Raw genomic sequence first — 22,868 nt, 5'->3', positions numbered from 1 at the left:
TACTAGTAGAAGATACTATGATTTACACTCTTACTCAAGTCACAGATAAAAATGACTGTAGCTAAAATCCCAACCCATTTTCTGACTTGAAGGCCCCTTTTGAAAACACTGTAAAACATGCACAAAGCACTGGGCACACAATAATCTGTGATTATTGGTTTCCTTATTGCTTTACTGGATGACAGTCCTAGGTCCTCTGGTTGAATTTTGGATTCATTTGAGACATGTGGATCATCTGTTGGACTTTTCTTCCTCCCAAGTGGGTTTGGTGGAGATCCTGACTATGATGTACCTGAAGATGCATAGAAGTAGGTGGAAAACTTTAGCCCAGGGTCAGAGATACTGTAGAGTATTGGACATTTACTAAACTCCTCATTGTGTTTTATTTTCTTTATAATTCAGAAAGTACCCAGAGCCTACTTCCACTCCCTCCCCAGCTAGTTTCTCTCTCAGTTTTCTCATCATCCAAGTCTGTCCCTTCTTAATTCTCCTGCTAATAAAGGTGGGTCCCTCTTGGTATGTTCCAAAGTTACTTCTTTCTACTTGATTGTAAGCCTGAGAAGGGTAGGAAATTTTACCATTTGTGTTTATCAATATATCTCTACAGTGGAACATGGAAACCATTCAGTAAATATTTGTTGAATGAAGGAATGAATGAATGGCTTTAACTAGAGCCCTTTAAAATTTCAGATGCTCAAAGAGCTTCTTTTCTCAAAATGAGGAAAACCGTGTTTTCCAAGAGCAAACAAAACCCAACCTCTGAAACTTCTGGTTAAATCTAATTTTCTCCAATGACCAAGCTCTATTCGTATCAGAAATGATTCAAGTGCCTCTACCTGGTAGGCCTTCTACAAGCTCAGGTTGCTGGTGGCTGACTTAAAACTACATTGTAAGTCATATATATTCTGAATTTGAGGACTAATGGAAAAAGCATTGTAGGTATCTCTTTGAGTATAGATTCCTTCATCAAAGCTCTGTGTCATCTGTAGATTTGATAAGTATACTTCATTGTCATCACTGAAGTCTTTGTACAGGAAAAATAATATCAACAAAAACATTTTGAAAAGTTATCTTTTTTATCATCTAAGATATAATACTTATACATGTAATTACATTAAATATAAATATTTATTACTAAATATGACTACTAACTACACACATTTTCTGTGCTTCCTGACTAGGCAAAAATCCAATTCTGTGGGGTTGTTATGTTTTTTTAGATGGTAACTTACACTTTCTCACCGTCACCCTCCATAAATAATCTCATAATAGTCCAGTGTAAATAAATTTCTTTCTATTCTAACAGAACCAGCTCTCTGAATGGACACCCTAGAGTGACACTTGAGTTTATTAACCAGTGAAAATATCGTCAGGAGCAGCACCCAAGAACAGGAGCTAGGATATCATTAAGTAATGCATCCCAAGAATGCGTGCATTGTGAAGAAGGGAGACACCTCCCTCTTGAGCCTATGATTAATAAATAGAATGCAGAATTGAATTCTAGGCTTTCAAACCATCTATCTGCCAACTTACTTGACCTGACTGTGCTGCTGCTCTTGGATTTCAACCTGATTTGAACACATATATTCAAGACTTAAGAGGACATCTCAAAAACCAAATTTAGAAATTTTGTATTTCTTACACTGAACAAACTGTGTCCAAGTTTGAAGAGTAAAGAAGATGCATTTACTTGGAAACCCTATAAAAAGGAGCACAGGTGTAGGGTAGGACAGAATGATCATTCCTCTGGTTTCGTAGAGAGCAAACATTTTAGATTTCTCATGACATCATATGAGCCCGTTTTAACCCAGAAGTGTCTGAAGCCAGTCATGTGAGCCTGTAGATTGACTTGAACTGCGTTTCTGTCTCTTGTAGCTGAAAAAGGCCTAACACAGTATCAGATGGTTCCCTTTTCCATTTAACTTACATTATCTTTCTTTCTTCTTTTCTCTTTCCTTGTTCAACTCATAGGAGTATCTTACCATTTTACACCTTCAGGAAATTTGCAATCTCATTTATCACCATTGCATACTTTATAATATTGATTTTTTAATATAGATGTTTGGTTTTTATCAATAAATTGCAAGTTCATAGAAAGTAAGATCACATACTTCTTTGAATTACACCTAGTATAATTTCTTTGCACACAGAAGGTGTTCAGTTAGCATTTGGAAGTGAGAATTAATGGCAGATTCATGGAAAATTTCACATGCTAAAAGGGTTAATGAAGTCTTCACTCATTAGTTCATTCATCAAATATTTATTAGATATTTACTATATATGTGGTACTATGGTAATGAAATTTGTCTGAAGATACATGTGTTCTTCAGAAATGTCACAGATTCCTGGCGTATTTTCACGGACCATGCAGGAGAAGGAGATTTTAGAAGAACCAGATCTTAGTATCATCTCACATTCAAATACAACATACAGCTCAGCCTACTGGAGAGGATACAGATGAGAATTCCCTGTGTTTAATATCTGTCATTAAAATGACAGCAATAAAGCCTAAAACCCAAAAAGGGAAAATCAGCTGGGTCCTTATAGATTGTTGCAGCCAAGAGCAATAAAAACTAAATCAATCACAGGTCATGGCAATAGATAATTTAGCTAGTACTGGAAATTAAAGGAAAGGACATTTCCAGCACTCAGACCCCATTGTGGGAGGATGAACATGCTCTCAGAATTCAGATGGGCTCACAGAACATTCTAGGGTGAAGATCTGGGAAAGAAGGGAAAATTATTTAAATGAGATTTAAATCGCTTTGTTTCCTCATTCCTCCAAAGGTTGCCTTTGTTATTACATTGCGATATTTAACCATCAACATTTCTGACATACCATGGGTTTCTTGGCATTTCCACTCTCATTCAAGGGGAAGAAAGTAGCTCTGCTGGGAGTGGGCCTGTAGTCTGGGCAGCTAGATCCCAGTCATCAGCTTATTGCTAGGGCCAGTTTTGGAGAAGGGATTATTGGTACAGAGGCCAACGTGGAGAGGGGTAAAGATTATTCCTAGGAGCCAGGAGATCTCTGTTCCAGAACTGTTTCTGCCACTGTCAACCACAGATCAACAAATCTGGGCTTCCAAATTCTCACTGGCAAAGGGAAAAGTTCAGACTCAGTGACCTCTCAGATTTGTCTGGTGGTTAGACTTTGTGATTCCATTATTAATGATCAGTATGTGTCCCAGTATCATGGCCTTGACCTTGAGGAGTTTGGCTCTCTTGAATTTAGGAACTCCTCCACCCCACCACCCCAGAAGACATTATATCTAGAAGTAATGGATGAACAAATGACCAATGGGCAGTCTTCCATTATTTGTGGACTGGCTCTAGTTCACTGCAGTGTTCCCAGTGAGGGACCATTTTCTTATTCCAAATACAGTATCACCTTTTCCTTTGGGCTGATGTAAGGGGAATCTCTGCATCCATTTCTAATGTTTGCTTTCTCTGAAAGGGGACTTCCACTGGATATTAAGCCGCCTTCTCTGACCTGTCCAATATGGGCTATTTGCTTAGTATTACAGCATGAGGGCAAGAGAGTTCATCCCACTTTCAGGAGAAGTGGATGGGGCTCAGGAGTATTACAGCTACCTGTGCAGACAATGAACGAACAAAACACCTGCCCCCTCCCATTGACATGAAGAGTTAATGTAGGCCAGTCAGGTAAATCCAGATGAATGAACTTAGACATAACACGTGTTACCAGTAAGGTGGGGAGTCCAAGTGGTAGTGGGTAGTGCCAAGAGCAAGGAACAAAAAGGACAGAGTAGAGGAGTGACTGGGGAGACTCCTTGGAGAATGTCGGCTGATCACTGAATTTTACAACTATGTCCACGGCCACTCTGAAGGCCTCAAGACATTTCTTTGGATATGAAAGTAAATAATATTTAGTGAACTATTAGTAAAGGGACCTGGATAGCCTCTGTGAAGAACTTTAGGAAAGGGGCCCAGTTTGGGAATTAGAAAACAAGTTAGGTTCTTAGACATTCTGACTTTCATTTCTAGCTTCAGCATTGTGACATGTTTCTGGAACCCAGCAGGCTTTCTGTTCTTCCAGGACCCTGTTTTCTCCAACAACCTACATTATTTCTTTTTCCTCTTTAACTCCCATTTCAAGTCCTCTCTCAAACATGAAGATCTGCCAGATGTTCTCTGCAATCTCTTCACCATCTATTCACAGAACTTACAATAATGGCAAATATTTGGTGAGTGTAGCAGCCTTTGAGCTAGGCACATTACATGTATTACCTTAATTGACCCTATCAAGAGGAAAGTACACTTATTATCCTCATTTAAAAATGAGAAAGCTGAAGCTTAAAGAGGTGAAGCTAATTTCACCCAGTGGAGCTGGGACTCAAATTCAGGCATCCTAAATCTGGGCCCATATGTTGAACCCACTACACTACTGCATTACCTCTACGTAATGGTTAGAGCTGGCCCTTTAGAAATAATTATCCACTGTTTGCTTTTGACATGGTTTTTATTTCTGCATCCCTGTAATGCTATTTAGATCTCTTCTGCCGAACTAGCCCTAAGCTCTAAAGACCCAGGCTCGTGCCCTTTCCTTCTTTGCTACTCCCTCCTCTGTCCACTCCATCCTGCAACCACAGCACAATGACACCAGCATGGCGGGTCTCTCCAAACCCACTCTCTCCTTGGGGCCCTAACTAATTGCTCATTCAAGACCAATTTCCTTCAGAATTGTCCTTTTGTCCCCCTCCTTCTCTCTGCTAAGCTGCAAGAAGCCCAGGAGGCAATGTGAAACGATTAGTCCCCATGTGTACATAAAGCCTCAGCGCACCTGGGCTGCAAAGCCAGTTTATTATCTTAAGAAGAGGATCTGGTTTAGCCTGAGTTTACATCTCATCTGCCTCCCATTCACTAGATGGGCTCCGGGCTCAGCTTTCATTGCATAAACTCAGCTGGTATGTATACAATGCCAGCAATATGGAGGAGGCTAACATGTGTTGAATACATCTACTGCATCTTAGGTCTCTGAAGGTCACTCACTAAAGTAATATATGGTGCTAGTGTTGGTGGCTGAAGGTCAAGCCATCTTGCTTTTCATAATGCATAAACCTGAAACTCACTCAGACACCAATCATATGACCTAAACCTGGGAACAAATATTTTACTAAGTAAATCAGTGAGCATGCTGGCATTTCTATTAACCTTCAATGCACTGCTGACAGAAAATGAATAATGATAAATAATAACTCAAGCCTGTAAATCATGCTTAGCATCAGAAGCAAGAAAAAAAATGCTCGTGTGTGCTACCATCTGTTAGGAGGAGAGCAGGGGGACAGGAGGAGAGGGGTGGGAGAGGAGCAGGCTGCTTGTGGCTGGGGTAAGCACCTTTCGGATTCAATAAACTGACCCAGGAAGGGTAAGCCACTCAGAGTAGGATTGATGGAGTAAGAAAAAAACGCTTTTCCTCCTGTCTCCTGTTTGATGGACATCAGTTCCTGACTTTGATCTGCCACCCTTGGGTCTTTCCTTTTTTCCCCATCTTCTGCCTCATTAAATCTGTTTCCACTTTACCCGCTAGGTTTCATGGCCATTTGTAAAGGAGTCTTCAAACTAAGCAAAACCCTCTTGGGGACATTCCTCCCTTCCCCTCCCCTCCCCTGTCCTCCCCTCCCTTCACTTGCAGCAATTGGTTCTTCTTGCCCCATGGGCAGGTGTAAGAGCTGAATTGTTGCCCCCAGATTGCCACCCTTCCTCATAAACATCTCTGCAGAGGGCAATCCCAGGCAGAATGGCCTCCGGCCTCCCAGCACAGAATAATTCACTGTGATTCCAAACAATTTCACCAAACCAAAACCTGACCCCTAGGTCTCCAAGGCATATGAGATGATAAAGGCTCCAGTGAAACATTCCCCCTATGGGGAAACCCTCAGTTCACTTGGGTGGGGAAGTTCTAGAAGTTGATGCTTGGCATCCAGGAGCACCTCTTCCTGGGGTTGTGGACACGCATTTGCTCTTCTCTCCTCTTTCTTTCAGTGGGGTCAACCTTTGCCAAGTTGGCGTCGCCTTCAGATGCATTCTAGCCAAGAAACAAACAAAGGCATACTCTATGTTCAAATTTCTTGGAATAAAAATCCCCCCTACCATTTTTTGCGGACTCTGTGGGCACCCCAAGTGCCAATGCAGCTCTGGCCCCGGATTCATTGAGAAGTCTGCCTCGAGGTCACACTGACCCTTTCTCTTTTCCTGGTGATAATAGCCTGCCCAGACAACAGGCTGCTGGAGAGGAAGCCGGGACTTTCAACAGGCTTTCCGTCTCAGACCTCATGTCTTTTTCTCCACGAGAAATGGGGAGCAACCATCCCTGCAAGGGCACCAGCTCATTGGGTTGAAAAGGATATTGCTAAGTATAATGTGTGGCCCTGGGGTTCTGTCCAGGCTGGCTACTTTGTGAGTTAAGTATGTTCTTCTCCTTGGGAATGACATAATCAAAGAGAGAATATATTCCTTTTATTGTTTGAAACATGAGTCTTCTTTGAATGCCGGTAATTTAAAGTCATTCTGTACCCCTCAAGATCAGAATTGTGCTAAGTGCTGTTAACCCAGATAGTGTAAATGGAAGAAAAGTAGTGCTAGCTGCTTACAGAAGTTTTCGCTTTGACCTTTCCTTTATTAGCTATTGGATCCATTTTCCCATTTGGATTTGGGACCTCATCAACAAATTGCCAGGGAGATGCAGCCAAAGAGCACTGAGTGTACAGTGGGAAACCTAGTGTGAGATCCCCTCTTCACTGAGTAACTGTGGGCATCACCCCCTGGGCCTCAGTTTCCCCTTCCATGAAATTGTGAATTTGTGTCATAGGTTTTCTTCTCATTGTCTTTTTCCCCTCCCTTTCTTTTTATTTCTTTACCTTCCCCACTTTTTAATTAGAAGGGAAAATAGATGAAAGGAAAAGCAGAAAATTAGCATTTTCTTGGCTGTACATTTCAGTTATTAATATTGCAATTTGAAGTAATGACATTCACAAAATGTAGGAGGTTTAAGGTTCTCCTGGTGGGGTAAACTCTGTCTCATGGTATATGGCTTGAATTTCAAGGTGAGGTTCATTATGCAGAATGCACAATGTGGGCAAGCTAGCAATGCCATAAAACCTTCACTTTTGCATTTCTTGACTTTAATGTTGCATTACTGTAGTTTTGGGGGTTTAATATGCTGTATAAATATGGAATACCTATTTGTAGTACAGGCGCCGTGCAAGGGAGGATTTTTCTGTTTTAAATCTCAGGCTTTGAAAGCCCAACCATGTTTGCTCTCTGCTTGACTTTGTTAGAAAGCAGGTGGGAGAAAGTAGGGCAGGGTGAGTTACCTAGGAACAATGCTCATTTATGTCCAAATCCATTATGAAAGGCAGAGGCTTGCTTTTTGCCCTCACTGCAGTTTGAGGAGGATTTAGTAATGGAGACCAAAGGCTCCTGGGAGGGGAAGCATCAGGATAAAGGAAAGATTCTGCTTGGCTCATCCCTGGCACCTGCCCAGGCCAGCCCTTCCACTGGCTCTACTGATCATCAGTGCCAGCTCCCTCCCTTGTTGTCTCTCCGATTAATGATGTTGCTCCCACTGAGCAGTGGGTGGAAGTCTCTGGGCAACAGAAAAGATGAGAGTAGCTGCACAGTTTGCCTCTAGCAGAGGACTTGGTAAATTCCCTGTACCTTACATGGCGGGTCAGTGAATATGGGATGGATGCTCTACGGGGGATAATGTTGGGTCCTCCTAGGCCCCCAGCCAGTCTGACTAGGTGCTCTCCATTGGCAGAGGCAGCAAAGGGACCACTCTTTTCTCCATTAGGGACGTCATTGTCAGTCTCAGCACTCATGGTTGTCTGATAGGAGGCCCTTTGACCAATGGCTGGGCTCCTAAAGCTATTCCTATCGGGCATGGACTGAGATGGGAAAGAGTTTGATACTGTAAGAGAGACTCATGTTGCTGGAGATACTTTTGGGGGAAGAAAGGCAAAAACCAACTTCTAGAACTCAAAAAGGAGATGCTTTACGCCCCCAGGACTTCATTTGTGAGCCCTTATGCGTGACTCACCAATCTGCCCCTAGCACCGTTCTGATCCATGCCATGCCTCCAAGGTGACAGCATCTCTGCCTCTCAGCGTCACACATGCTCGGAGCCAAGGGAGGCCCTCAAGGTAACACAGCTCTTCTCAGTTCTTTCCTCCACTAAACTGCCATAACCTTTAAGACACGCACCTCTCCTAAGATGCTTGGCAACTTCTACTTTGCCTTGACCATTGGTTTACTCTCCTGTCTCCTCTACTGTCCTTTGAGGTAAGATTTTCTCATGTCCTAATCAATCGACTTAGCATTTATGGCACCTACTGTATGCCAAGCCCTTGATATCCATGATATCCATTTAATGATACATAAGACAATGGTCCCTGCCCTCAAGGAAGGATATTACATGAATAAGCGGTGCCCCATTCATTGTGATGGTGCTGTGATAAATAAGCACACACATAGGGAGGAGAAATTCTCTCTGCCTCAGGCAGTGGAAGCTGGGAGAATGAAAGTGCATTCAGGAAATGTCAAATTGTTTACCCTAACTGTTACTTAGGACAAAAGGGTGGTCCCAGTGAAGTTGAGACTGGAAAGTAGGCTGAGGCCAGGAGGTCAAGGGCATGTCTATGTCCTTGCCTAGAATTGCACACTAATACCTGGTGATCTCAGAACTGGATCTTGAGGCCTGAGAGGACCCACATCTGAAGAAGGTCTTCATGAGACCAAACTTGGGCCTTCTAGCAACTGCAGCCAACCTAGGGCGTCCCCACTGCAGTTAGTAGAGTTATTGGGGTGCTCTGCAGTCTACATGCTGCATTTTGAAGAGCATACATAGTCTCCCCTTTCCTGAAATACTTTTCTATAACCTTATCTCAAAACTCAACATTTCCATTGTTGGTGTTATTCATGTGGGCTCAGGTATGGTGATCTAAAGGCATAGGTTAGGCTCCAAATATTTTACCTGGTGAAGATAACATGTTTTGATGTTATTTGTCATGAAAACCTGAGACCTTTTCAGAACAGCTGTAGCCACCAGAAACCCAGCATGCATCGCAGGGCGTCTGGAACTAGGAGATACTAAGTCCATGATAGAAGCCCTCTTGAAGGGAGTGGAAATGTGGTCCTAGAAGCAAAGATTACTATCTGTCCTGACCTAGAACAGCTCTCAGAGCTCTACCTCCCCAAGTCAGAACTGGGGACCACCCCGGGGCATGTGTTGGTGTGTATTTGTGCTAATCGGAAGGAAATTACCCTCTCAATGCTAGAATACAGAGGCACCAGCTGATACATTAGCATCCTGATCTGACATGGCTGTCAGAAAAATTATCCATGACCCAGAAGGGCCACCCAAAAGTGATTTATCCTCTTACTTGGCTTAGGCTGAGCTCTCCCCAGAGAAGGCCACGCAGATTAAGCAAAAACTAAGGCAAATTGTGTGTGTTGTGGTGCCTGGTGTCAACTGCCTCCCAGAGAGACTTACAAATTAATTTCCTCATCGTATCCTTGTTCTGAAACCAGTTTCAAAATGGAATCCTCAGCAGTTTACCTTCTTAATCTCTTATTCCCTTCTTCATCCGCTTTTTTTCCAAAACAAAATTAAATCATTTAACCATTTTAATAAGCACTAAAAAGTGTAATGAACCAGATAATGAAGAAGAACTCACATTATTTTCTTTATCTACTTTGTACTTAATTTATTTTGTAGTTTCCTTTGCATGCCTATTCTGAGAGTGTTTTCAACATTAGGATTGTAGGTAAATGTTTTTCATTTAGTTGCATTGAAACCTGGTAAAAAATCCAGATTTGAAAGCTGGATGGACTCCTGTCCAGACCACTCAGGACAGAATTTCAAAGCTCATGCCCAGGGCATAGCTCCCCATTTTGGGACTTGGAGTCACTCAGGCTCTAGTGAATTCCCCCTCAAGATTCAAGCCAAATAGATCCCTCCTAGGGCTAAGGAAGCCATGCTCATTTCCACTTTTAATGTGAGGTACAGTCGGAATAGGAAGTGTGGCCCAAGCTGGTCTGACTTCTCCTAGTCTGTGATTATGATCCTTGGGTGAGAGGGTCCAGACTAGGATGTAACTGAAGCAACAGGATCCAAAGTCCAGGCATTCCAATCTCCTAGGAGTCCTACCACGTGGCTGAGCACCATTTTCCCATTCTCTGTAAGAAAAGGGAAATTATTATTATTACTGTTATATAACCTGTGAAGCGTGTATATTGCCTAAGGGGAATTAGGCGGGTATTCTTTCCTAAAATCCTTCAGTGGCTCCCTATAAGAATGGTCCAGGTGATAGGACAAGCAGAGTGAACAGACAACTGAAAGCGTACTGCTCTAACGGACACTGTGTCCACATTACTTACAGTCCCTGGAGTGAGGCAGACTGATCAGCCTGGGGAATTTAGATGGGATGGATAATAGAGAATATGCACCAAAGCCATCTTTTTCCCCAAGTATATAGTACTTTTGTTTAAGTAAAAAGAAAATATGAGTACATTTGTTAAACCCAATCCCTAGGTTTAAAAAAACATGAAGGAAGGGAAGAAGGAAACAAAGAAGGGAGGAAGGAAACGAAGAAGGAAGAAAAGAAGGGAAGGAGGGAGAATGAAGGGAGGAAGAAGAGTAATTCACTTATTTAGGTCACTTATTTAGTTATCTATCAGGACATTTTTTTAAGGAAAAATACGTCTATTAAATGGCAACAAGCATGACCCTGTTTGGAATATCCTTGAAGATGGAATCGAGGACGAGGTTCCCTGAGGCTGTTTAGTGTACAGGATCACTAGCGCCTCTGGAAAAATTACAAAAGGAAAAGAGGTCAATTGTGGAAGATATTTGCCTCCCAGAGGGGCAATCTGGGGCTATGTCTGAAAGGAGAAACAGAATCTGTGTAGGAGGAGGACCCCTGAGCTTCTGGACTCTTGGGAGAAGTATGGACTGAATTATAGAGAAATATTACCCAGCTCTCTCGGGGTCCTTCATGGAAGCCCGGCGTGGAGCAGAATGAGTCATACAACCTGGCTGTGAACCCTGGCTTTGCCTTTACTGGCATGCTGATTTCTCAGGGCCTCAGTTTCCTCATCTGCACAGTAGGCGTGAAGAAGATTGGCCCTATCCCACGGGCAGCTCATGAGTATTACATGGGATTAAACTCAGTGACCCAAGACCATGAACGCTGGTGGGACTTAAAGCCACTGTGGCTTGTTTGGATGCTTCCTGTTGCTCTGAGCCTGTTCCCCTTACCCAAACAAAGGCTCTCCTTCTCCCCTGCAAACTACTGATGTCCTCGGCTTTGTGCTAATAGGGTGTTTTCTGGAGCGGGGACTGATTAAAATGTAGTGGCATACCCTCATTTTGCGTCACCGCCTGTGTGACTAATAACCGTGGAATTCATGCCACAGATAAATAATTGGCCCTTCAGCCATCTTCCATGTCTTCAGAGACATGCAACCATGATCTATCACAGCCGCAGACATCTCAATGAGCATCATCTCTAGATCATAATAGATCATGTTACATTTGTGTATGCTCGGGAACATAATTTACTATTATACGGGGCCAAGATCAACTCCAAAAAAATTATCCTTCCGTGGAGGTGGACTCTTTGACTGCATTATATGCACGCTGTGCTTTTTAAAATATTAATTATATTGTAAACTAAAGGTTTACTTTATGTATCATAAATCTGAGCATCTCTTCTTTCTGTGTGCCCAATAAATACACTTCTCATCAACTTTTAATTATGCTGTTTGCATTATTCTGTCCTGAGGATGAGAGGGCATACTAAATCATGGCCTTCTAATGTGGACTACAGCATAAGTTTAGTTAATTAAACCATATATTTTATTAGTTCTTACACCTCCATCTTGTAAAACTATGCATTATTATGTTGAAGTTGGGGGGGAATAAAATAACACAGCAAGGGTGTTTTTATTGTTATTGTTATTATATCTGGAGAGTCAGATAATTTAGGAAAAGTTGAATTGTGTTATCTCTGTGTGGTCCTGCTGTCCTCTGGACTCTGGCCATGCTGTCTTTCTGAAAGCAGGAGAAGGGTGGACATATTATCAAAAGGCCAGGATGCAGTTTTGAGACCAGTACCAGAGCCAAGGATGGAAACTCAAGCATGTGGTATGGTGTAAGCCCTCTGCCAAGCAAAGAGCAGCTCCCCAGATAGATCCATCCAACCTAACTCTTTTCTTCCTTTATGTTGTGCCTTTGGGCAAATGGCCTTTGGTCTTTAGGACCATTTCTCTCTTCAGTTCACACACAGAATAACAGGGGCTTTGAGATATCATAATTCTTGTTCCAAGTTTTAGAGAGGTTGGCCATGGGTTCTAGCATGGAAGTCTGAGCCATCTCTGCAGGCAAGAAGCTTGAGAAGGGGATGAAGCGACAGAGAGACCCAAAGCCCGATTGGGTGACATTGCATGTCTGCCTCTGCATCGTAGGTCACGTGGTGCTGGTAAGTATCGATAGAAACTTAGGAGCCAAAGGAAATTGAGTTGAAATCTTGCTCTGCCATTTACTAGCCATGTGACCAAGAAAATAGATACATGGTGCTAGGCTCAGTTTCCTCATCTGCAAATGGGGTACATAAAACTACCCCTTCAAGCTATTGTGATGAGTAAGTAAGATATAATGTAAGTCAAGTGCTTAACATAGTGCTGATACACGTGTAATAATTGGGGTACCTGTTGCTGCTACTGCTGCTGCTACTGCTGCTGCTACTCTTACTGTTGACATATGCAGAATCTAACAGGTCTAATGAGTAGCCACACAGCACTGACCTGAGCTGCAGGCCCAGAGGACTAAATCTGCAGGGTCACTCAATGGCTGTACCACAGCACAGCTTGACCCAAGTCACTCTTGAGTGAAGGCGACTGACGCTAATAGGTAAAACTATTGTTTCTGGAAAATTCTCTATGTTCTCTTTTGTGCCCATGTTGACCACTGATTTGCATTGTCCTGTAAGGTCCCAATCGCTCCATCAGCCCATCCCTTGGCATTGTCTGTAGCCATTTTTCTGGCTTTCCCATGGGGACATGCATCCCCATCCTCTTCTCTGCAGGAATAGAGGGAGGCCTGTCACAGAGATGCAGGTGCCATCCCATTCTACAGTGAGAAGGTCCCTTTTGACGCCTGCTCCTTTCTAAGGGACCCCCGAGGAATGTGCTGCCTTTATCAGTTGCCATATTCCCCTCCCACTCCCTCACCACCAAAAAAGTAAATAAAGAGCAGAGGCAAGATCTGTTCTGTTTCAACTTTTAAAAGGCTTTGAAGGCATAGCTATTTGAGAACATTTTTAAAAAAAGCATTTTGTTACTTAGCTGCAGCTCAGGTGGTGAAGCCCCCCTCATCCTTCCCACAGGGAGAGGAAGAAAGGGAGGCTGTGTTTTATGGTTGGCTCAGGCTTTTCTCCTGTCCCCTCCCCCCTCAGAGGGCCCTCCATGTGTGCTGCCCTCCAGCACAGAGTCCTCAGCAGAATTTGCAATAAGTAAAGGCAGTGAGTCACAGCAACATGGCCAGGGTTGACTGGAAGAGCCTTTGCTTGCAGCCGTCTTCCCTGCGGGAATGTGGGTGGAGACCAGGGGAAGGAGTTCCCAGAGGAAGACTTCGTGCATATGATGGATCCCATATGCCGAGGGCTGAGTTCTGATATTCTCCAGTCCCGAAGCACCTAGGCTTTGATTTTTATTTTATTTTTGGATGGGTGGAGGGATAGAATCAGTGTGCTTGAGCCTCAGATCTCAAGTTGACAGTTCAGCATTAAATAAAGCATTAAACACAAATGTTAATTTTTTTCCAGTGTGCTTGCGTGTGGTCTTACCTCCTCCTGCTGCCCTGGGAAGCTCTCAACTCCCTCTCCTTAAGACTTTCTTTATCTACCAGTTTAAAAAATTACAAAGAGGTTTATGCTCTTTAACTATGAGAATGTTATTCACTTCCCCCTCATCTAAGGATCCTAAAGGGAGGCTGACACTTCCCATAATTTATCTCCCTGTGGATGGGATAAAGCTGGGAAAAGTAGGGGAGTGGAAGGGAAGGGGCTTCAAAGGAGGTCCCATACCAAGTGTCAACGATTCAAGTCCAATCGAGTAGTTGAGAGCATAAAAATCTAATTTTGGAATTTTTTGTGCCTTGAACTAAATGTTACATAGACTCCTCCCCTTTTTGTTGCTATTTTGTAGAAAGGAAAGCAAAGAAAGTTATAGCAAGTTCTAGCCTGTTGACAAATAGAAGTCTTCAACTATGTTCTAAAAGTTTATAATGAATAAGGCCAAGCAAGGGCTCCCCAGCTCTATTTTTTAATCTAATGTCAAGTTCACACCCATTTGTGAGTGTAAGGAATTTCAGTAATCAATGGCTACAGGTGGGGAACTTCTGAAAGGACATAAGCTTGAACCGTCATAGACTGAAATGCCCCCCCCCCCAATCCATTGACAATCCAAGAGGACCCGGATGGAGCACAGACCTGGAGCAGTTTGTGTTTGATCTGATGGACTCCTCCTCATCTCCGTCAGGACAAGGGGGCTTTGCAGGAAAGCAGAAGCCAAACTAAATTCCAGATGGAAAGGAAATCCAAGTGTCACCCTGGGATGCCGATGATCTGGTTTAGTCATTAAGAAGCCACAGCTAACAGAAAGCTTCAATATGAGCCGTTAAGAATTTACTAGTTTTGTCTCTCAACCCCTACTGCAGGAGACCCCTGAACCTTTATTTTCCTTCGAGGCTGTCCTGGGTTTTCTTCTTTAACATTGTCCCTGATTTATGGTATGTCCACATTTCCCTGGATAGTACCATCTTTTGAGTTATACATCATCAGAGTGACTCATTCTGATGATGTATGGCCCCAATACATCATCAAAGCTCCTTGCTCTGCCGTTGCACTAATGATATGTTAGTGTAATACATCACCGGGCTGAGCTGCAGCTGTGATGGATGGCGCCAAGGGTGATGGGAGCCCATGGAGAGGGGAGCTGTGGAACAGGAGGAAAATCAGTCAATCCCAAGTCTACCTTCTTTCCTGGTACCAATGCCCGTATTGAATTAGTACTGTGGTGTGCATCTTGCAACCTTAAAGGAACACAGAAACATGCATTATCCCCAAAAGGAGTGTTGGCTCAGGGCTCATGCACCTTAGAGGTACCTTAGAGGAGATTAGATAGATAGATAGATAGATAGATAGATAGATAGATAGATAGATGTCTATATCTATATTTATATAACCATAATTAAAAGGAAGGAGACAGCTGTTGAATTGAACTAGGCAAAGAGGAGCAAAAAAGAAGGTGTGCTCTGGAATAAGGACTTCTTCAGCAGGAGGGAAGTGAGGGCTTACAGAAGAATGCAGGTATCAGAAAGCTGCTACCCTTACTGGTAACTCCCCAGCAGAGTTTGGATGGGAGTGCTCTGTGGTTTCTCAGCTGCTTTTCTCTCTGCCTCGTTGTCAGTGCTTACTCCTGCCCAGACTGTAAACTCCTGACTAGCTGTAAACGTTGCCTTAAGGGGATTTTGAAGCATGAGGGTTTGTTGGTGGACGGACCTAAGTGCTGGACTGAACCCACGTCATCCATTAAAGAGCTGGGACTCAGTTTTCTTATCTGTAAATGGGATTAATAATATAACCTCCCTCGCAGAGCTGTTGTGAAGGTTCTGGGAGTGAAGAGCGATAAAGTGCTGGACAGAGTTTAGGGCACACGCTCGCTAATGTTAGCCATTACTATAGCAGCTGCAATACCACTGTCAAAATCAGACTTCCTAATACCACCCTAAAATCCTGTGTGTTCTATCTCTTACTTGGAAGATGTCAGTGTACACTAGTTTATTAAAACAGCTGAGGTATTCTGCCATTATAAAAATGAAATGCTACTTCTAATTCCAATAGACTTGGTACTCTGACAAATCCCCCTACTAAAATACACCTAGAACTGGGAAAATTACTGCAAACAAATATTTTTTGAGCTGAAATTCACATAACATAAAATTAACTATTTTATAGTACGATTGAATGGCATTTAGTGTATTTCCAGTGTTGTGCACCACAACCACTGTCTAGTTCCAGATTCTCATCATCCCAAAGGAAAACTCTGGACTCATTACGCAGTCACTCTCCATTCTCCTCTTTCCCATTCCACAGCAACCACCAATCTTCTTTCTGTCCCTGTGGATTTAACTCTTCTGGATCTTTGCTATAAATGGAATCATAGAATTCGTAACATTTTGTGTCTAGCTTCTTCTGTTTAGCATAATGTTTTTGACGTTTTTCCACACTGTAGCATGTAACAATACTTTTTAAAAAAAATTGAAGTATAGTTGATTTACAATGTTGTGTTAGTTTCAGGTGTACAGCAAAATGATTCAGTTATATAAATATATATATATATACACACACATATATATATCCTTTTTAAGATTCTTTTCCATCTCATAGGTTATTACAAGATATTGAATATAGTTCCCTGTGCTATATGGTAGGACCTTGTTTTTTATCTATTTTATATATAGTGGTGTGTATTTGTTACTCCCAAACTCCTAATTTATTCCTTTCCCCCCTTCCTTTTTGGTAACCATAAGATTGTTTTCTATGTCTGTGAGTCTGTTTCTGTTTTGTAAATAAGTTCATTTGTATCATTTTTTTAGATTCCACATATAAGTGGTATCATGTGATATTTGTCTTTCTCTGTCTGACTTACTTCACTTAGTATGATAATCTCTAGGTCCATCCATGTTGCTGAAAATGGCATTATTTTATTCTTTTTTATGGCTGAGTAATATTCCAGTGTGTGTGTGTGTGTGTGTGTGTGTGTGTGTGTGTGTGTGTATTACATCTTCTTTATCCATTCATCTGTCAGTGGACATCTAGGTTGCTTCCATGTCTTGGCAATTGTAAATAGTACTGCTTTGAACATTGGTGTGCGTGCTTCGAATTAGAGTTTTTGTCTTTTCTGGATGTATGCCCAGGAGTAGGATTGCTGGATCATATGGTAACTCTATTTTTAGTTTTTTAAGGACTCTCCATAATGTTCTCCATGGTGGCTGCACCAATTTACATTCCCACTAACAGCGTAAGAGGGTTTCCTTTTTCCCACATCCTCTCCAGCATTTATTATTTGTAGAATGTTCATGATGGCCATTCTGACTGGTGTGAGGTGATACCTCAGTGTAGTTTTGATTTGCATTTCTCTTATAATTAGAGATGTTCAACATTTTTTCATGTGCCTGTTGGCCATCACAGTACTTTTTTCTTTTTATGGCTGAATAATATTTTTTATATATACACACACACACACACGTATACACATATATACACACACACCACATTTTGTTTATCCATTAGTTCATTGATAGACTTTTGGGCTGTTTCCACCTTTTGACTATTGTTAATAGTGCTGCTATGAACATTCCTGTACAAGAATTTGCTTGTGTACCTGTTTTAAATTCTTTAGGGTATATACCTAGGAATAGAATTGCTGGGTTTTATGGCAATTCTGTGTTTAACTTTTTGAGAGCTGCCAATTCTTTAAGTGAATGTTAGTCCATGAAATTGTCTGGAAATCTCTCTCTCTTTCATTTTCATTCTGGAGAGTTGGTTTTTCTGGTTACACACTCAGCATTTTACATGTATTATTCATCATCTTTTGGCTTCAATTATCGGTACTGCTTTTATCTCATATCATTTTTTAGTGTCTGATTTTTCCCTTTTGCTCTTTTTAAGATCTTTTATCTTTGGTGTGATACGGCTTTTATTATTATGTGTGTAAGAGTAAAGTTCCTGCAATTTAATAGCATATATTACGTCCTATATCTGTGAATTATATTAAAGAAGATTAAATATATAATTATTAAAGAGAATTACTTGATTGTATCAATAGTTACAGAAAAGTCATTTGATAAAATTAAGCAACTATTAACAAAAAGGAAACAAAACAAAATGAACAAACAAGCCTTAGGAACAGAAGCGTTCTTCCTTAACTTTACAAAAGGTATTTTTTAAAAAAACTACAGAAAATAGCATTATTAATAGTGAAGTTAGAGTTATTCCCTAAAAAGTCAGGGGGAATAAGGGAGTCCCAATATCATCACTTCTATTAAATATTGCAGTGGAGGTCCTAGCTGGTGTGGTAGGAAAAGGGTATAAGGATGGAAATGAGGAAATAACATTGGCACAGATTGTCTAATCATTTACACTGGAAACTCAGAAGAATCTAAAGATAAATTATAAAAATTAGTGAGAACTTTCCAAGGTGGCTGGATATAAGATCCATATAAAAGTACACCATTTGTAATAACAATAAGATATACCTAGGAATAAATTTAACAAAATATCTGCAATTCCTTGGTATAGAAACATTAAAATAAATATTGTAAGATATTAAAGAAACTTAAACACATGGAAAGTATTCTTTGCTTATGAATTGAAAGACTCAAAATTGTAGAGATGTCAGTTCTCCTAAATTGGCAATGTAGAGTCAATGCAATTCCAATAAAAACTCCAATTGAGGCTTGTTAAGATACTTGACAAGCTGTTTCTAAAATGTATACAAAAGAGCAAATGCACTCAAATAGCCAAGGCACTCGTAAAGAAGACGATTAGGATGAGGGGACATTATCTACCTAGATATCAGGATTCATTTTAAACCAAATAATTAAGGTACTGTCACTATTTTGTAGAGAAAGTTAATTTGGAAGAAAATAGAGTCCAGACAGAATTCCATGCATAAATGAACACTTGATAAATGCCAGAGGAAACATCACATCACTGAGGGACCAGTGAATAACTCGTTCAGGGATGGATGGCTTTACTTAGGAAAAAATGAACTAAAATTGTATACTTACCTCATACCACACAGTCAATTCCAGATGAATTAAATACTTAAATATAGATATTAAACAATTAAAATTTGGAAGGATATATAAGCAAATATCTTCATAAACTTGAGCTAGGAAATGATTTCTTAAACACAACTCAAAAAGTGCTAACCAAAAGAGTTAAATCCAGCGACATTAAACTAAGTATTTTTGTTCCTTCAAGGATGTCATAAAGAGACAAGGAAAAAGTGTTTGTGTTGCATGTTACCAAGATTAGTATCTGGGGAAAAAAAATGAACTTCTCCAAATTAAAAAAAAGATACATTTTTTAAAGAAAATAGTTGAAAGAAACCCTAATGATCCCCCACCACAAAAAGATTGTTAGAACTAAGAAATGAATTCAACAAAGTTTCAGGATACAAAATCAACATGCAAAAATCAGTTGCATTTATATACACCAATAATATATAATCTGAAAAGGAAATGAAGAAAATTCCACTTATAGTAGCATCAAAAAGAATAAAATACTTGGGGATAAATTTAACAAAGGAGACAAAAGACTTGTACAGTGAAAACTAAAAAATGTTCCTGAAAGAAATTAAGACAAGATAAATAACTGGGAAAACATCTGTGTTCATGGATTGGAAGACTTCATGTTATGTCAATACTACCCACAGTGATCTACATATTTAAGGCAATTCCTACAAAATCCCACTGGCATTTTTTTTCAGAAATAGAAAAATTCATTCTAAAATTTAAATGGAATCTCAAGGGCCCTGAGTAGTCAATGCAATTTTGAAAAAGAAAAATAAAGTTGGGTCTCACACTTCCTAATTTCAAAACTGATTGAAAAGGTACAGTAATCAACAAAGTGTGGCACCACCTTAAAGACAGACCTACAGATCAGTGGAATAGAACAGAGAGCCCAGAAATAAATCTTGCATGTATATATATATATGTATAGTCAAATGGTTTTCAACAAGGGTGTCAAGATCATTCAATGGAGAGAGGACAGCCTTTTCAACACTATGTTTGTTATGACGATTGCTTTTTGCAACACTTGAGAAAACTGAATATACAAATGCAATAGAATGAAGTTGGATCCTTCCCTTACACCATACACAAAAATTAACTCAAAATGGATCCAAGAAAGATGTAAAAGTATAAAAGTCCTAGAAGAAAACATAAAGGAAAAGCTTCATGATATTGAATTTGGCAGTGATTTCTTGGCTATGACACCAAAAGTGTAGGCAACAAAATTAAAAATAGATAAACTTGGCTACATCAAAATTCAAACCTTCTGTGCATCAAAGGACACAATCAACAGAGTGAAAAAGCAACCTACAGAATGGGGGAAAATATTTGCACATCATATATATAGTGAGGGGTTAATATCGAGAATTCATGAAGAACTCCTACAGCTCAATAACAATAATAACAATAAAATAACCAGATTAAAAAATGGACAAAGAAATGTCTTGAATAGACATTTCTCCACAGAAGATATACAAATGGCCAACAAGCATATAAAAAGATGCTCAATATCACTAATCTTTAGGCTAATGCAAAACAAACCACAATGAGGTATCAACTCACATCTATTAGGATGGAATTTACTTTCTAAAAATTTGGCAAGAACTTGAGAAATTGAAACCCTTGTGCACTGTTGGAGGGAATGTAAAATGCTGCAGCCACAATGGAAAATAGCATCGTGGTTCCTCAAAAAATTAAAAATAGAAAATTACCATATGATTGAGCAATTTCACTTCTGGGTATACATCAAAAGAAGCAAAAGCAAGATCTTGAAGAGATATTTGTACACCCATGTTTATAGCAGCATTATTTACAATAGTTAAAATGTGGAAGGAACCCAAGTGTCCATTGATAGATGAATGGATAAAAAAACGTGGCATACAGACAATGGAATATTATTCAGACTTAAAAAGGAAGTTCTGACACATGCTATATAATATGTATGAACCTTAAGGACATTATCTTAACTGAAATTAGTCACAAAAAGACAAATACTGTATGATTCCATTTACAAGAGATATCTAGAGTAGTTGAATTCTATTAACAAAAATAGACTTGTAGCTGCCAGGGGCTAGGGGAAGGGGAATATGGGGAGTTGTTGTTTAATGGGTATAGAGTGTCAGTTTTGCAAGATGAAAAAGTTTTGGAGGTGGGTTGTACAATCAAGTATATGAATATACTTGATATAACTGTATACTTAAAAATGTTTAAGATGGTAAATATTATGTATATTTTACCACAATTTTAATGAATGGTTAAAGGACCTGAAAAAACATTTCACAAAAAAATTATTATGATGAAATATAAAAATAGGAAAAAATTGATCAAATTAATTAGTAGTCCGGGATATGCAAATTACCACCACAATGAGAGACCATTTCATACCCACTAGGTTGCAAAAATTAAGAAGTTTGACAGCACTAAGTGGTGATGGGATTGTGGAATATTGGGAACTCTTACACCTAAAGTGAGTGGGCTTCTAAGCAAATATATTTTTTCAGGAACTGTGTCTATATGAACAATTAGAATCACCCCAAATCAACTTGTCACCTCTATTCTAGCAGCCCAGTCTCACACAATCCTGCAAAAGAAATACTACGTCAAGCAGCAGAAGCAATGTGCTGGCCAGGCCAAGCCCTGGAGCAGAGACCCCACCTCTGGGCCCCAGGACAACCCCATAGATGAAAGTCTGGGAACTCCTCATGTGTGGGTGGGGCAGATGGATTGGGGTGGAAGGTTAGAGGGACAGAGAGAACCCTAAAAAGACTAAATAAGGCCTAGAATGCCTTACCAGTCACTGCTCCTGGGCTGAGCCAGTGTTAGTCACAGGAGGGAAACAGAAAATTTTCAGGAGGGCAGTTCAAAGTACACAATCCCTTGTGGTACAGGCCTGGGCAGAGACTTCTTGCCTGGGTATAAAGCCAGTACTGTTCTTATATGCTGCTCCTAGAGAATGCATCAATATAAGCACCTTAGGAAACAACGTGCTTTTATCTTGTCAAGTTAAACATGCACATTACTTATGACTCAGGAGTTCTCCTCATAGGTGTAGACATACATGCTAGACAATTTCTTGCATGTTTTCCATAGGCATCATTTATAAGGCTATTCATTCCATCATTATTCACACTGCCTAAAAACTAGAAACAACTCAATTGCCCATCTACAATAGTACAGATAAATAAATAGTAAGATTTTACATCATGGGACATTAACAGTTTCGTGATCTGTAGTTACATACAATGACAGGGATGAATCTTAAACATATAATGATGAATGAAGAAAAAGCAAGTCTTTCAAAACTTTGTACAGCATAATTCAATTTTTATAAAATTGCAAAAAAGTAAAATTAAATGTCTAAACACAAACACATATATATATACACAAATATGTATATATGTATATTATAATACATACATATATATGTACACACATACTGGGGGGCAGTTGAGGGAAACATGGAGGAGTTCACAAGTAGATTCAGAGGCACTGGCAATGTTTTCATTTTGAAGTTGATTGGGGGTTCATCAGTATTTATTTTACCATTAAGCTTCATAGCTTATATGTGCCATATATTCTTTTAATGCATCAAATATCACACATTAATTCACCTCCTTTTTAAAAAAGGAAATAAACTTAGAAAACCCTTTAACTAAGAATTTCCGGGCTTCCCTGGTGGCGCAGTGGTTAAGAATCTGCCTGCCAATGCAGGGGACACAGGTTCGAGCCCTGGTCTGGGAAGATCCCACATACCGCGGAGCAAGCAAGCCCGTGAGCCACAACGACTGAGCCTGCGCGTCTGGAGCCTGTGCTCCGCAACGAGAGGCCGCGAGAGTGAGAGGCCCGCGCACCGCGATGAAGAGTGGCCCCTGCTTGCCGCAACTAGAGAAAGCCCTCGCACAGAAACGAAGACCCAACACACCCAAAAATAAATAAAATTAAAAAAAAAAAAAAAAGAATTTCCCAAACATGTTTCTGGACAGAACAT

Source organism: Mesoplodon bidens (assembly GCF_964165515.1).
Source record: "Mesoplodon bidens genome assembly, chromosome: 1".
NCBI lineage: Eukaryota > Metazoa > Chordata > Mammalia > Artiodactyla > Ziphiidae > Mesoplodon > Mesoplodon bidens.
The sequence above is the reverse complement of the archived record's forward strand: the minus strand, read 5'-3'. Positions refer to the sequence as shown.